The sequence below is a fragment of the Pavona decussata genome, unplaced genomic scaffold (assembly GCF_977016875.1).
Source record: "Pavona decussata unplaced genomic scaffold, jaPavDecu1.1 SCAFFOLD_12, whole genome shotgun sequence".
Lineage (NCBI taxonomy): Eukaryota > Metazoa > Cnidaria > Anthozoa > Scleractinia > Agariciidae > Pavona > Pavona decussata.
In genome coordinates this window covers 1,243,750-1,256,233 of record NW_028145435.1, presented here as the reverse complement: position 1 = coordinate 1,256,233, position 12,484 = coordinate 1,243,750, and the positions used below count along the sequence as shown (strand labels likewise).

Below are 12,484 nucleotides of genomic sequence, written 5' to 3'. Positions count from 1 at the left end.
AGATGTGTGGCTGAGAATAGCCCTCTGATTTACTCGCACTGGATAATTTTTGAATTTCTTCACCTTCCTTTTCAACAGCTGCTGCTTGTGGATAGGAAAATATCTAGGAAAATATCTAAACAAAGAAACAATACAATGATTGCTTCACTCAGTTGCAGGAGTGCTCGATGCAAAAACATGCAGAGCGAAATATAAATTTAAGATAGAAAATGTAACACAGTTACTCGAGTTTCACGCACTGAGCGATCATCAGACTGTGCCGTTGGAGTTTGTAGAGTTATAATTTAAGGAGGGCGGTTGGAGCGATCTTGCTTCTGATTGGCTGCGTAGAATTTGTTTTCATGCCTGCATTTTGTAATTAACTCAAATCGTTTATTGAGGAGGGTAGATTTGTCAGCAGATAGGATGCAGAGCTTCTCAGATAAGCACAAATTGCAGCGCGAGGGATGTCCGTGATATGGATTTGCTCGTTTGACAATGGACGATTTGATTGTGTAACCGGTGCCATTATCCTTCTGGTCCCAGATGTATTTGGAGAGAACAGTGTCATGTAAATGTTTGCGGTGGTTGAAGGAAAGCTTGTGGTTGTTATATCGTGTTTTGAAAGTATGCTCCGTCATTCCTATATAAATCTTATTATCGCCGGATGAGGTCTACCGTTTTTTAGTTTTATATACATTTTTGACCTTATCGATGCAACGATCCTTGCCATTTTCATTATAGATCCTTGTAAGATCCGGCGTCTCGTGAAAAATGGCCACTGTCGTTCGGACTCCAGGATATCTAAGTTCTTGGAGGAAACGGTCACTGACGATCTTGGTGTCTCTGGCGTCCCAAGCAAGACGGAGGGTGTTGGGTTCCCTGTTGGAACTCTCCTCATCAACAAACGCGAAGAGATCTTCTTCGCATTTCTTCGTGGTTTCCGTGGTCTCCGTGGGTTGTACAGGGACCGCTTTCGCCTGCAGCGTGCGAACACGGTCCGCCACCTTCTTTTCCATTCCCTTTATACCAGTTAGAGGTTTCAGCTTAGGATCGATGTTTAGACTATTGCGGATTTTCGCTAAGGTTACCATTTCAGTGGAATCAATTAAAGGTTTGAAAACCTTCTTGATTCTCTCCTTCTCCTTCCAGGTGAGTGCTCTCACCTGGGGCATTTTAGGCTCACGGTCACTGCCACTGTCGCTGTCGTTGTATTCACCAACACTTTCACCTTGATCCACGTCGGGATCTTTCTCCAAGGCGTCGCGTTGTTGTGCGCAGGCCCCGGAGGATGTAGGAGGCGAAGGTTGGCAGACATCTGCGAACAGCTCGGGTGATGTTGGCTGTTGGATGGAGGACGTAGAAGGACTGCTGAGATTAGCGGCTGGTTGGCTAACATCTGATGTTGGAGGATGGACTGAGGATGTATCAGGTGATGTACTGCTGGGGTTAGCGGCTGGTTGGCCAACACCGTCATCTTGATCCGTGGAGGGATCCTTCTCACAGGGTTCGCGATGGTGGGCGCCGGCCCCGGAGGATTTAGGAGATGAGGGTTGGCCAGCATCTGCCCACGGCGCAATGATGTCAGCTACTTTTGCCCCAATGTGCGTCAGGTCATCACGTAAGTAACTAACCTCCGCTGCTTGAGAGGAAAATATCTAAAAATTTACAGAGGAAAGCCGCCATCATCTGCTTCTTGGGCAAGGGAGTTCCGTGGCACAAAGGCCACATCGCCACCATACTGATAGCACCTGGCACGACAGTTTAGTATGCCACAGAACAAACTCCTTGGAAGCGGGAATTGCAGCACGGATTCCCCCAGGATGTACAAGTCTCTCCAATTGCTCCAAACGACAACCAGCCTGCATCGTCCCCAGATACAGGGATCGTTGCGGTTGTCCAGTTCCGATGTGTCGATGTGCAACCATCCCCACCTTTTTGGGTCCTCCTGCTCTTTTTTCTTCTTCTCCCGCTGCATCGAAATAACTGGCATTGGAAAATCCAGCGACCAGTGGCGGTAGCGATAGCAGTGGAGTGCCCGGCCGAAAATGTGGCAATGCATAGAAGGACCAGTCACTGAGGCTGTATTTATTATCCTCCCCTTGCAATACTGCCCACGTCTTAGAGACAGCTCTTTGATGTGTTGGCTTGACTAAGTCTCCAACTGTGTTGTCGAGGAACAATGCATTGCATCTTTGTAAGCCTTTTCCATTTTCTCAAAGACTAATTCAGTGGTAAACACGCCTTAAACTCGATGAAGGTTGCAGTTAAAAGTCCATCAAGTGGACAACCCCTTACCATACCTGCCTTGACTCAGATTTTGCTAGTGGTTGAATCATTACACATGCTGTATGCTGTACCTATACTTAAGAAGTGCAAGAGACCAAAAATGCTGTAGACTGGAAAGAAACTGTATAGCCAAAGACTTTTACAATTTCCTCAAAAAACCTTGCATTCTATTTTAGCCCAAATTTTGAATCTGGTTTGAGCCATCTTTTTTAAGTAAATTGTTCCACCCTCCCAGTTCCCTGCAAGTTTAAGTCATACGAAAGTAAGGCCACTAAAATGTTACAAGAGCATTAGTCCCCTAAATCTAAAACCAACAAGGGTGGTTTTTTTTGCTGGAAACTATGTGGTAGCTGGCCTTTGAGATAGTTACAGTCTGCTGTAACACAGTTCATGACAGAGAATGTCCTACTTGTGGAGATACCGTTAACACTTTCACTCCCACCAGAGGTCATCAGAGAACTGCTCTAATTGCCCAAGGGGTCTGAGGTATCATGTTTACTTTTAAGAGGGAAATCATCATGGCTCACAACAACTGAAAATTACTCAGAAACCAAGCAATTTCAGGTTTAACAATATGGACAAAGTTTATTCTACAAAGACAGATCTTTCTATTAATAGGAAATTCAATGTAATAGTAGTATATATAAACGTACAAATTGAACCACAACTTCAGTCTCTTGCTGATTTGATCTTTGTCAATACTCTTCTCCTGATGAAAGCTAATGAGAGAATGTTCTCTTTCTTAATCATTTTAAACTACATGTATCAACATTTAGAAACATATTCACAAAAGGTGTTCAATAGTAAGTAAACGCATAAAAAATTGTTCAAGCATTGTATTATGTGCTGATTTATTGCAATGCGGCCCATTTCAACTTGAAATGCGAATTTCAAATTTGTGCCATGCTCATGATAGGTTGGCCAAGGGGTCATTCTTGAAGCAGGCTAAACATAGTCTCAGTCCACACAATTCGCATCCCATGTGACAGAAAGTTCTCTTATTGTTTTTCAAACATCGTTTTCACCGTGCTTTGGTCATAGGCACTGGCCAGTGATTCAAATGAACTGCTCCATCCTGCACATTGTGTTTCTGCGATGAGAAATCACCAATGATTGTTTTGATCTGCTTAAGGCGAAACTGCAGCTGAGTAAAGTAAGGGAAGTTGTTCGCTTCCAGAATTAATATATGCGCATTCACAGCACACACATCCACACAAAACCACAGAAGGTATCGCCACCACTTCTTTGCTCGCCTGGAACACTCATAATACTGACGCATTTGGTCGCTACCATCAACTTCCCCCATGTACTTGTTGTAGAGTTGAACAGCGGGAACTGTGGGCACTTGAATAATATTCCCGTCCTTCTGCTTTCGAGACACAGTGTCATTTCCTCGCACTTCACATTGTGTCCTCAAGAAAGATACTAGTTTTTGTCCTTCCAGACAGTTGCAACAACATCTCCTTTGCGGCGAGAAAGTGACTCTCCTCGGCGAAGGGCTTTACCTTGGCCTTGTTTGGCTTGAGATTGGCCACAAAGTGAGTTCGATTCGAACGAGTTGTACCACAGAGATACAAATTATTTCTCAGCAGATTTTCGGCTAGCTGAACTGAAGTGAAAAAGTTATCGCAGCAAATGTGATGATTTTTTCATGTAGAACACGAACAAGGTCACAAATAACACGATGACCAAGGCCGTGTTCAGGTCGGTGTCCTTCTTTGTCCTTGTAAATTTGCATCGCACAAATGAAACCCTTTGTTGCATCCGCTCGGGCCCAGACTTTAACTCCCCTTTTCACAGGCTTCATTGGCATGTATTGTTTAAATCCTAATCCCCCCTTGTACTTTACCATACCTTTCATTGATTAAAACAAATTTTAAAGGCTTGTATTCGTCGCGAAATGTGTGAGAGATAACCTCTAACATTGGCCGCACTTTTAACAATTTGTCATACTCGCAGTGACCTCTTGGCAATTCAGTCTCACGATTGTTCAGATGAAGACATTGCCGAATTTTCTTGAATCAATTTCTTGGATGGAACACCAAGAAATGAATCTTGCGACCAATAAAGCCGTGTTTCAGGCAAGGTTTTGATTCCAAAGAGCATGTTGATAGCAACAAATGCATGCATTTGTTGGCACGTTGTTGCATACGAGCTTGGGTCTGGCTTCGTTTGGATCGACTGCTTGGCATTTCGGTTCATCTCTGTGACTAGAATTTCGAACAAGTTCTCCGGAAACATGAGCAGAAAGAAGTCTAGGGCTGTTCCTTCTTGGGGAATCTGTGAAGTTGCACCAGATTATTAAAGAATGCCTGAACTTGCACGGGTGAGTCATCAGTAGACCAAACTTCTTCGACAATTTCTTCACTGTCGCTGCTACTGCTTTCCTCACTGTCGGTCAAATCAACTGAAATATCCCACCCATCACTGGATTGTCCGGTTTGTTGCTCTTTTCCTCTCCTCACCTCCTCATTTTCAAAACCTATAAATTCTTCTTCGCTGTCGGACGCCATAATTCATTATTTTCCAAAGCTTGAGGTTGTTTCAGAACTTCTCGCTTGCGATAGAGAGAACTTCTGTACGTTGCCGGTTCGACAATCTTGGACTGTATACTTTTGTTTTAAAATGACTTTATTCTTTACACTTCGACGTTACACATTCTGCGATCTAACAATTCTGACTAAGTTAAGATTACAATTCTGTGTTTAATACTTACGGATATCCACACCCAGACACGTGAATTTGGTGTTGTGGTTACAAAGTTTGATATCATAGTAAAGTTTGGTACATCACGTTCCACAAAGTTCGCGGTTACTAACTTCCTATTTCGTGGGCACATTTGACAATCTCAGAGACAATCCTTACATTAGTTTTACATGCGGTTTTACCTCCAATTACACTATTAAATAATCAAAGTTCGGCTTTCTTAGTTGCGGGACCGCAACGTTTCCTGACATTAAACGAACTTCCTTAAAACTAGCGAAATAATAGATTACTTGACCAACTGTTGAAGGTCACTAAAATATAACTCAAATAAACGTATCAAGGTAATTACTATACAAACGCTTCTTTCCCAACACTCTCCCCCCTTTGACTTGTCTACGAGTCAAGCATTAAATTAGCTTTCCAACGCGCATCTAACGCTGCGGCGCGTGTGGGGTTTCGCCTTTGGACTACCGTACTTTCCCTTTGACAATGACCCGAATGTTTGCACCCCTAACTACCTCATCTTTACCCTTGATTAAACTCTCTATCACTGCCATCTTCCAGTCTCCGCGCTTCTTATTCTCCTCGTAAACTGTCACTACATCACCTACTCGCACAGCTTTCGAACTCTCACTTACCTTGTTTCGATGGAACTCACGCAAATCTGTCAAATACTCAAGCCTCCATCGATTCCAAAAGTGCGTCAATCGCACACTCAAATAATGAAATCTTGGAGTGTATTTGCTTTCACCTTCTTCCTCGTCTTAAACGACCATGTCTGGCATTGTCTTCATTCTTCTTGCGAACAGTAAGTGGGACGGAGTTAAAACCTCTTCACTTGTTTCATCATACTCATACGTGAGTGGTCGAGAATTTAAAGTCCCTTGCACTTCGACTAACACAGTAAACAATTCATCAAAGGTCAACCTTGCATTACCTAACACCTTCCGTAAACATCGTTTTACACATCCGACCATTCTTTCGAAAAACCCTCCCCACCAAGGGGCTCTCTCTAGATTAAACTGCCATTCTATCATCTTGTTGGACAACTCACTGACAATCTCTGGACGGTTGTAAAGCTTCTTTAGCGCTTTACTGGTGGCCTTGAAGGTCTTCGCATTGTCAGAGACAATCAGTGCTGGTGTTCCTCGACCGGCAGCAAATCGCCTCAAAGCTCGAGTGAATGCTTCTGCTGACAGATCTTCTTCAAGTTCTAAATTCAATGCTCTCGTCACGCAACATGAAAATAGCGCAATGTAGGCCTTCGTCATATTCCCAGTCTGTGTCTTAACGTAAAATGGCCCCGCGAAATCAACACCTACCTTTGAAAACAGGGCTGCCTCTGTAACGCGAAATTTTGGCAACGCTGCGCTACACGGTGCGCCATACGCCTTCCCTTCTAGTTTTTTGCAGACAACAAATTTATTGAGGACCTTCTTCACGCGTTACCGACCTTTAGGAACCCAAAACTTTGACCTCAACTCCGCGAGGGTCTCTCTCACTCCGCCGTGAAGCACTCTTTCGTGACATTCTTCTATCGTCTCATTCGTGTAAATGTGGTCTTTTGGGAGGATAATTGGTCTCTGTGCATCCGGCTCCAAATCCGAATTTCCTAACCTTCCCACACATCTTAATACTCCACCAATTTCTTCCAAACCTAAGACCTTTTTCAAACTCAAAAAATCCTTCTGGCGCTTCAAATCTAATTGCACCGCCTTGATCCATTTGTTTTCGGCGACGATCAATTCTTCTTTAGACAACTCACCTTCTGTTTTCGTGCTTCCTGGCTTTGAATTTTGAATGAAACGCAACACCCAGGCAGTCACTCGTAATAACTTTCTCAACCTACCTTGCTGATCGATGTCCACTACTTTTGCAATGGAGGGTGGACTTTGTGTGTCTACAATCATCACGGTTGCTGTCTTTTTTAACTCTTCTTGGCTTTCTGGTGTACAAGTGACGACTTGGTTTGTGGGCCAACAGCTCTCTTCTTTGCACAGCCATGGAGGTCCTTTCCAGCGCAGCTCATCATCTTTCAGCTTTGAACTGAACGATCGTCTTGATCCAATGTCAGCTGGGTTTTCTTCTCCTGGGCAATGTCTCCACTCTTCGTTTGAAAGCCTAAGAATCTCATTCACTCGGTGTCTAACAAACTGTTTCCACTCCCCCCTGTTGTGAATCCAGCATATTGCCGTCTTGCTGTCTAACCAATATCTAGTGCCGGTCAGACTCACCTGTGCTTCTAAGGCTTTCTTTACCGTGCTCATTAATTGGGCCAAAATTCTTGCTGACATAAGTTCCAGACGGGGAATAGTCACTGCCTTCAACGGTGCCACTCTGGACCTTGATGTCAACAATCTCGTGTAAACCCCATCATGTGCGCGACAGACAAAGTATACAACAGCACAGTACGCTCTATTACTCGCATCTCCGAAACCATGCAAGTAACACTCAAGCACCTCCTGTTTGGGGCCATCATATATGCACCTACTGACTGAGATCCCCCTGACCTTAGACAAATCCGCAATCCATTTGCACCATTTCTTTTCGCTTTTGCTTTCGAGTTTGTCATCCCAGCCTGGATTATCGCGGCACAGCTCTTGAAACAACATCTTTATGCAGACAATGACTGGACCAATAATCCCAAGGGGGTCAAACATGCTGGCTTTAATGCTGAGCAAACTTCCCTTAGTCGGTTGAATCTCTTGCACTTTCTCTACGATCTTCTCAAAACTAAAACAGATGAGATCACTTTCACAATCCCATGGGATCGCAGATTGTTAGAAACGTTTTTATGGAGACCAACCTTGTGTTTGGTATCACAAGGAAGCTAAGAATGTCTCCTATAGGGTGAAAAACAATGGAGGATGTTATTGACTTTTCTTTCACAAGTTTTGATTGGTTAAAGTAGTGGTGGTTGCAGAGTGCCATATGGCACTCCTCTGAGTGAAAGGGTTAAACATTATAATGTTGAATAAGGTTCCATGACTTGTAAAATTCGAGATTCAGTCTGCTGTAACCCTGTTTATGACCGACACTTTTATGTTACTTGCCTCTCTCATGCACAAATGTGTTGTTAACATTAGCCATCTGATGGTCTAGCACTGGATGATTTTTGAATTCTTTCACCATCCTTTCAATGGGAATTGCTTGAGGATGTTGTAGAAGAGAGGAAATTCCAGGTGTGGAAATACGGTTGAACACCATACAGTACTCTTATCCAATGGTTGCATGACTTGTTTAATTGTGGATACAGTCTCTTGAAGCACAGTCCAAGACAAAAATACTACTTGGTCTCTCATGTACAAATGTGAGGCTCAGTAGCATTCTGATAGACAAGTATTGAATGATGATTGAATGCTACCTAAACCTTCTCAACTGCCGCTGCCATGGGATCTTGACGAAAATGTGGTTAACCATTAAAATCCATGTTCAATAAAGTTCTAACAACACTCATCTAATGGCTGCATGATCTGTAACAGTTCATGAGAGACATTTTCATGTTTCTTGGTCTCATTTACATGTGTGGTTCAGAGTAGCAGTCTTTTGGACTAGCAGTGGATGCTTTTTGAATTCTTTTGCCTTCTATCTCCTTCGCAATTGTTTGCGGATGTTAAAAAAGTGACGAAATTGCAACTGTGACAGTAAAATTAAACATGAAAAATATATAGAGTACGTTTCTTCAACACTCTTATCCATGGTTTCATGATGTATAAAATTCGAGATTTCTATGTTACTTGCTCGCTCCCACATTCAAATGTATGCCTCAGAGTAGCTGTCTGATGGAGTAGCGCTGTGTGCTTTCCTTCTCTCTTAATGGCAATTGACTCTGGATATTGAAGAACAGAGGAAATAGTAGGTGTGGATGTACTGTTAACCGTTATAATCTATGTTGAATGAGATTCTTGCAATATAGCAATAGTGTAATTGAATGGTCGCTTCCAAAATTTGAGATAGGTAGCGGTGCTGTGACACAGCTCATGACATTTTTATATTCACTTTGTCTCTGTCATTTACAGATATGTGGCTGAGAATAGCCACCTGATTCACTAGCACTGGATAATTTTTGAATTTCTTCACCTTCCTTTTCAATAGCTGCTGCTTGTGGATGGGAAAATATCTCTGTCATGAAGTGTTACGGCAACCTCACTTTCAAAAATTTACAGAGGAATGCCACCATCATCTGCTCCTTGGGTGAGAGAGTTCTGTGGCACAAAGGCTGCTTCACCACCATGTTGATGGCGCCTTGCAAGACGGTGTGATATGCCTAGAAACAAACTCCTTGGAAGCGGGAATTGCAGCGCAGATTCCCCCAGGATGCGCAAGTCCCTGCAATCACTCCAAACAAAAAGCAAACTTTATTATCCCAGAAACGGGGATCGTTGCCATTGTCCAGTTCCCATGTGTCTATGGAACCAACGGGAGGGCGACAACCATTGTGGCCTTGAGTCAGGTGGTATCCACGGTGTGGTGGAATACATCTTTCAATGGCCCGTTACCGCGGTGATGCTACAGCTTGACCGGACTGGGCATGCCTCGCCTCAACGTCACAGCGACAGTGGTGCGAATGTGGTGCGCATTGCAATTGCTTTTGGTCGATGACATGAGAGCCGCGAGGGAAGGGTACAAGGATTTTCTCTTACTGGTTTGGACAGCCAGCGGTGCTCCAAGATACTCCATCACCTGTGCTGTATCTTTTACCGCATCCTCGCCACCATGAACAAAGAAGGGGAACGCTCCACCTATCTTTTTCACACCATCGTCCAACGAAAGGAAGGTGTTGATGCAAGGCCACACTGTGGGACTTAATGAAGTGGACTGCAATGCGCTCAAGGAGTCCGGCGACATGGCAGCGAGGCCGATAAAAGCAATTCGCTGCAAAGCAATTCAGCTAACACCCGAGGATATCTAAGCCATTCATCGTCTGCAAGGCTCAATGGCTCAATAGGCCGCTCCCATCGTCAGTGGCGGTGCAGGGAATGGGAGTTGCATCGCCCCGAATGTGAAATGGGCATGTTTATTGGTCTCATGAAAAATTGTGCTTCAGAGTAGCAGTCTTATGGACGAGGAATTTATGATTCTTTAATTCTGTTGACTTCCCTTTCAATGGGAATTTCTTGGAGATGTTGAAGGAGAGGAGTAATTGCGTGCGTATCAACTATACACAGCTCATGACAGACATGTTTTTGTCAGTCTGTTTCTCTCATTTACATATATATGGTTAAGAATAGTCATCTGATAGACCAGCACTGGATGATTTTGTAATGCCTTTGCCTCCCATTTCAGTGGTTGTTACTTGGGGAGGTATTCAAATGTGGTGAAACATTATTTACATTGAATAAGGTTGTTAAAATACTCGCATTCAATAGTTTCAGAACTTGTAAGTACAATATAGAGTCTGCTCTAACTCAGTTTATGTGAAATACGTTGTGCGTAGCATCTCTTGCACGCTTATAGATGACGATTGAGACTTGCCTTCTGGGTGAAATGCTTATTGCAGGAAGAGCTCTTGTGCAGTTTGTCATTTAGTGTAAATGCATTGATGAGTCCTAAGGTTGTACAGACCGGGTAAGGTCTTGCCACAAATGTCACAGTGGTTGTTTTGGTGAGGTTTTTTGTGGGATGTTTTTCTTGTCCATTTGCAAAGTGAAATGAATCGTGTTAGCATCTGAAAACGCTAGAAAACAGCGTATCATTTCAAGACTTGCTGTTTCTGCCCATTGTTTTTTTCTCTGAACATCTACCATAGACTCTTGTAATTCCTGTAAACAATAAATTGAGCTTGGTGAGAATGATGGCATAAGAATTAAAAAACATTGCTAAGGTCCTGTTCTCAGCAAAGACAAAACCCCTGACAAAGGACGTGCTAAGTTGTTATGCAAAATTCAGTTCAGTTTAGGAGAAGAATTAACGTGATAAACTGGGTAACGTTAACTGTGCTTGAGACAGAAACTTGAATGTTTTATTGTGACAATATTCTTGAAGAAACTATGTTTGAGAAAGAAATTCTGTAGTCTACCTGCATCTGGTGAGCAAAACACACTAGTAGCTTCAGCATTTGACATCTAAAGAGTGGTAAATTCTCTGAATACCAAACTGTAACTGTGTCAGATGCAGAGTGCCAGTCCTAGCATGGAAATGGAAATTCTTTGACCTTAGCGGGAATCAAACCCATGACTCATGGTCACTAGTTGCTTTACTGACTAAGGCTAATACTAAGTGGGAAATTCATGGGTTTACTGTAGAGTTTTTCTCTGACCTTTCATTTAGTTGGTCTCTCGTACTCAAATCTAGCGATTAGATCAGGAGTCTTATTGACTAACACTTGATGATTATTGGTTCCTTACCTCTGCGTTCTGTTTCCAAGGCAACTGCATGAGGAAATTGCATAGCAGGCTGATCAACTAGCCCAAATAGGTTATTGAATTTCGTCCCCTTGTCTTCTGTTTTAACATCAGTTGCTTCTGGATATTGAAGAGAGGAAATTGAAAGTGACAGTGTGATAATTGTTTTTTTTAAAAAGAAAGCAAATACTTATTGAGTTGCAGATTATCATCTACTTCTACGTTAATGACATTGTCTACGTCTTGCAAAGCAGAAAAATCGCCTTTGAAATTGCACGTGATTCATCGATTCCACTTTCTTTTCTATCTCACTCTTTTTTTTAAATTTCTTCCAGGTTCCTTCTTGATTCATCCAGTTTTCTTTTTTTTCTTCCCCTTTTCTTCTATTTTCTGTCTTATTTTACCTTTTTTTTATAAAATCGTTTTCAAATCTTTGATGTTTTTTTCTAAACTTTTTTCACCATGTCCTCTTCAATTACACTCTGATCTTCCTTGGTGTCCTGTCTTTGAATGGCATTGTCCTCTAATATATAATAAATGCACTCTTCCTTGTAAGGAGTGCAAACAATTTGCTTTGATGTCTGCATTTTCCTTTTGGTAAGTAATTTATGGTAAATGATCACTTGGTTCTGTCAAATGCTAGAAATTTGGAAAAGAATTGGACAAATTCTCTTTGAACATTTTTAACAAAACGTCATTTAAAAACGAACTTGATCAAAGATTTCTGGACTTTAATTTTTAATCCATTTTAAGAATCATTTCATTATGAATTCACATACTGAAGTAAAAAAGGAACTTAATTTTAGGCTTATTCATATACAGTTGGGAGTTTGGTTACATTTTATCTTGTTTTTCAGATACACTAGAAAATCCATTTACTATTTTTGTTTCATCTTCACATCTAGTCCAGTTACTTATGGCAGTTTAAGTGGTCATTGCAAAATTGCCCATTTCAAGCCACGTTCTCTATAACTAATTTCGCTGTCTTGCTTATACCTCTTTTCAGAGACGTCACAGTTTACCATTTTCTTTCTTTAGTTAAGTCGATTTTGCATACCAAAATTTTCACTGGCAAATCGTAAATGCAAAAGCTATGAAATTCGTATTTGTGTTTAATAGGTATAGGATCCTAATGCAATATGTTTACCACATAAAACGTGCTCAAA

General features: G+C 42.1%; 1 long non-coding RNA gene across 1 annotated transcript in view; it reads left to right on the top strand.

Moving 5' to 3' along the window:
* Positions 1–11,700, top strand: part of LOC146487974 (uncharacterized) — a 35,324-nt gene extending 23,624 nt beyond the window's left edge. The window contains exon 5 of the long non-coding RNA XR_014867584.1: positions 9,070–11,700. This is a non-coding gene — a long non-coding RNA (uncharacterized LOC146487974). The remainder of the gene's footprint in view (positions 1–9,069) is intronic.
* Positions 11,701–12,484: the final 784 nt, after the last annotated feature.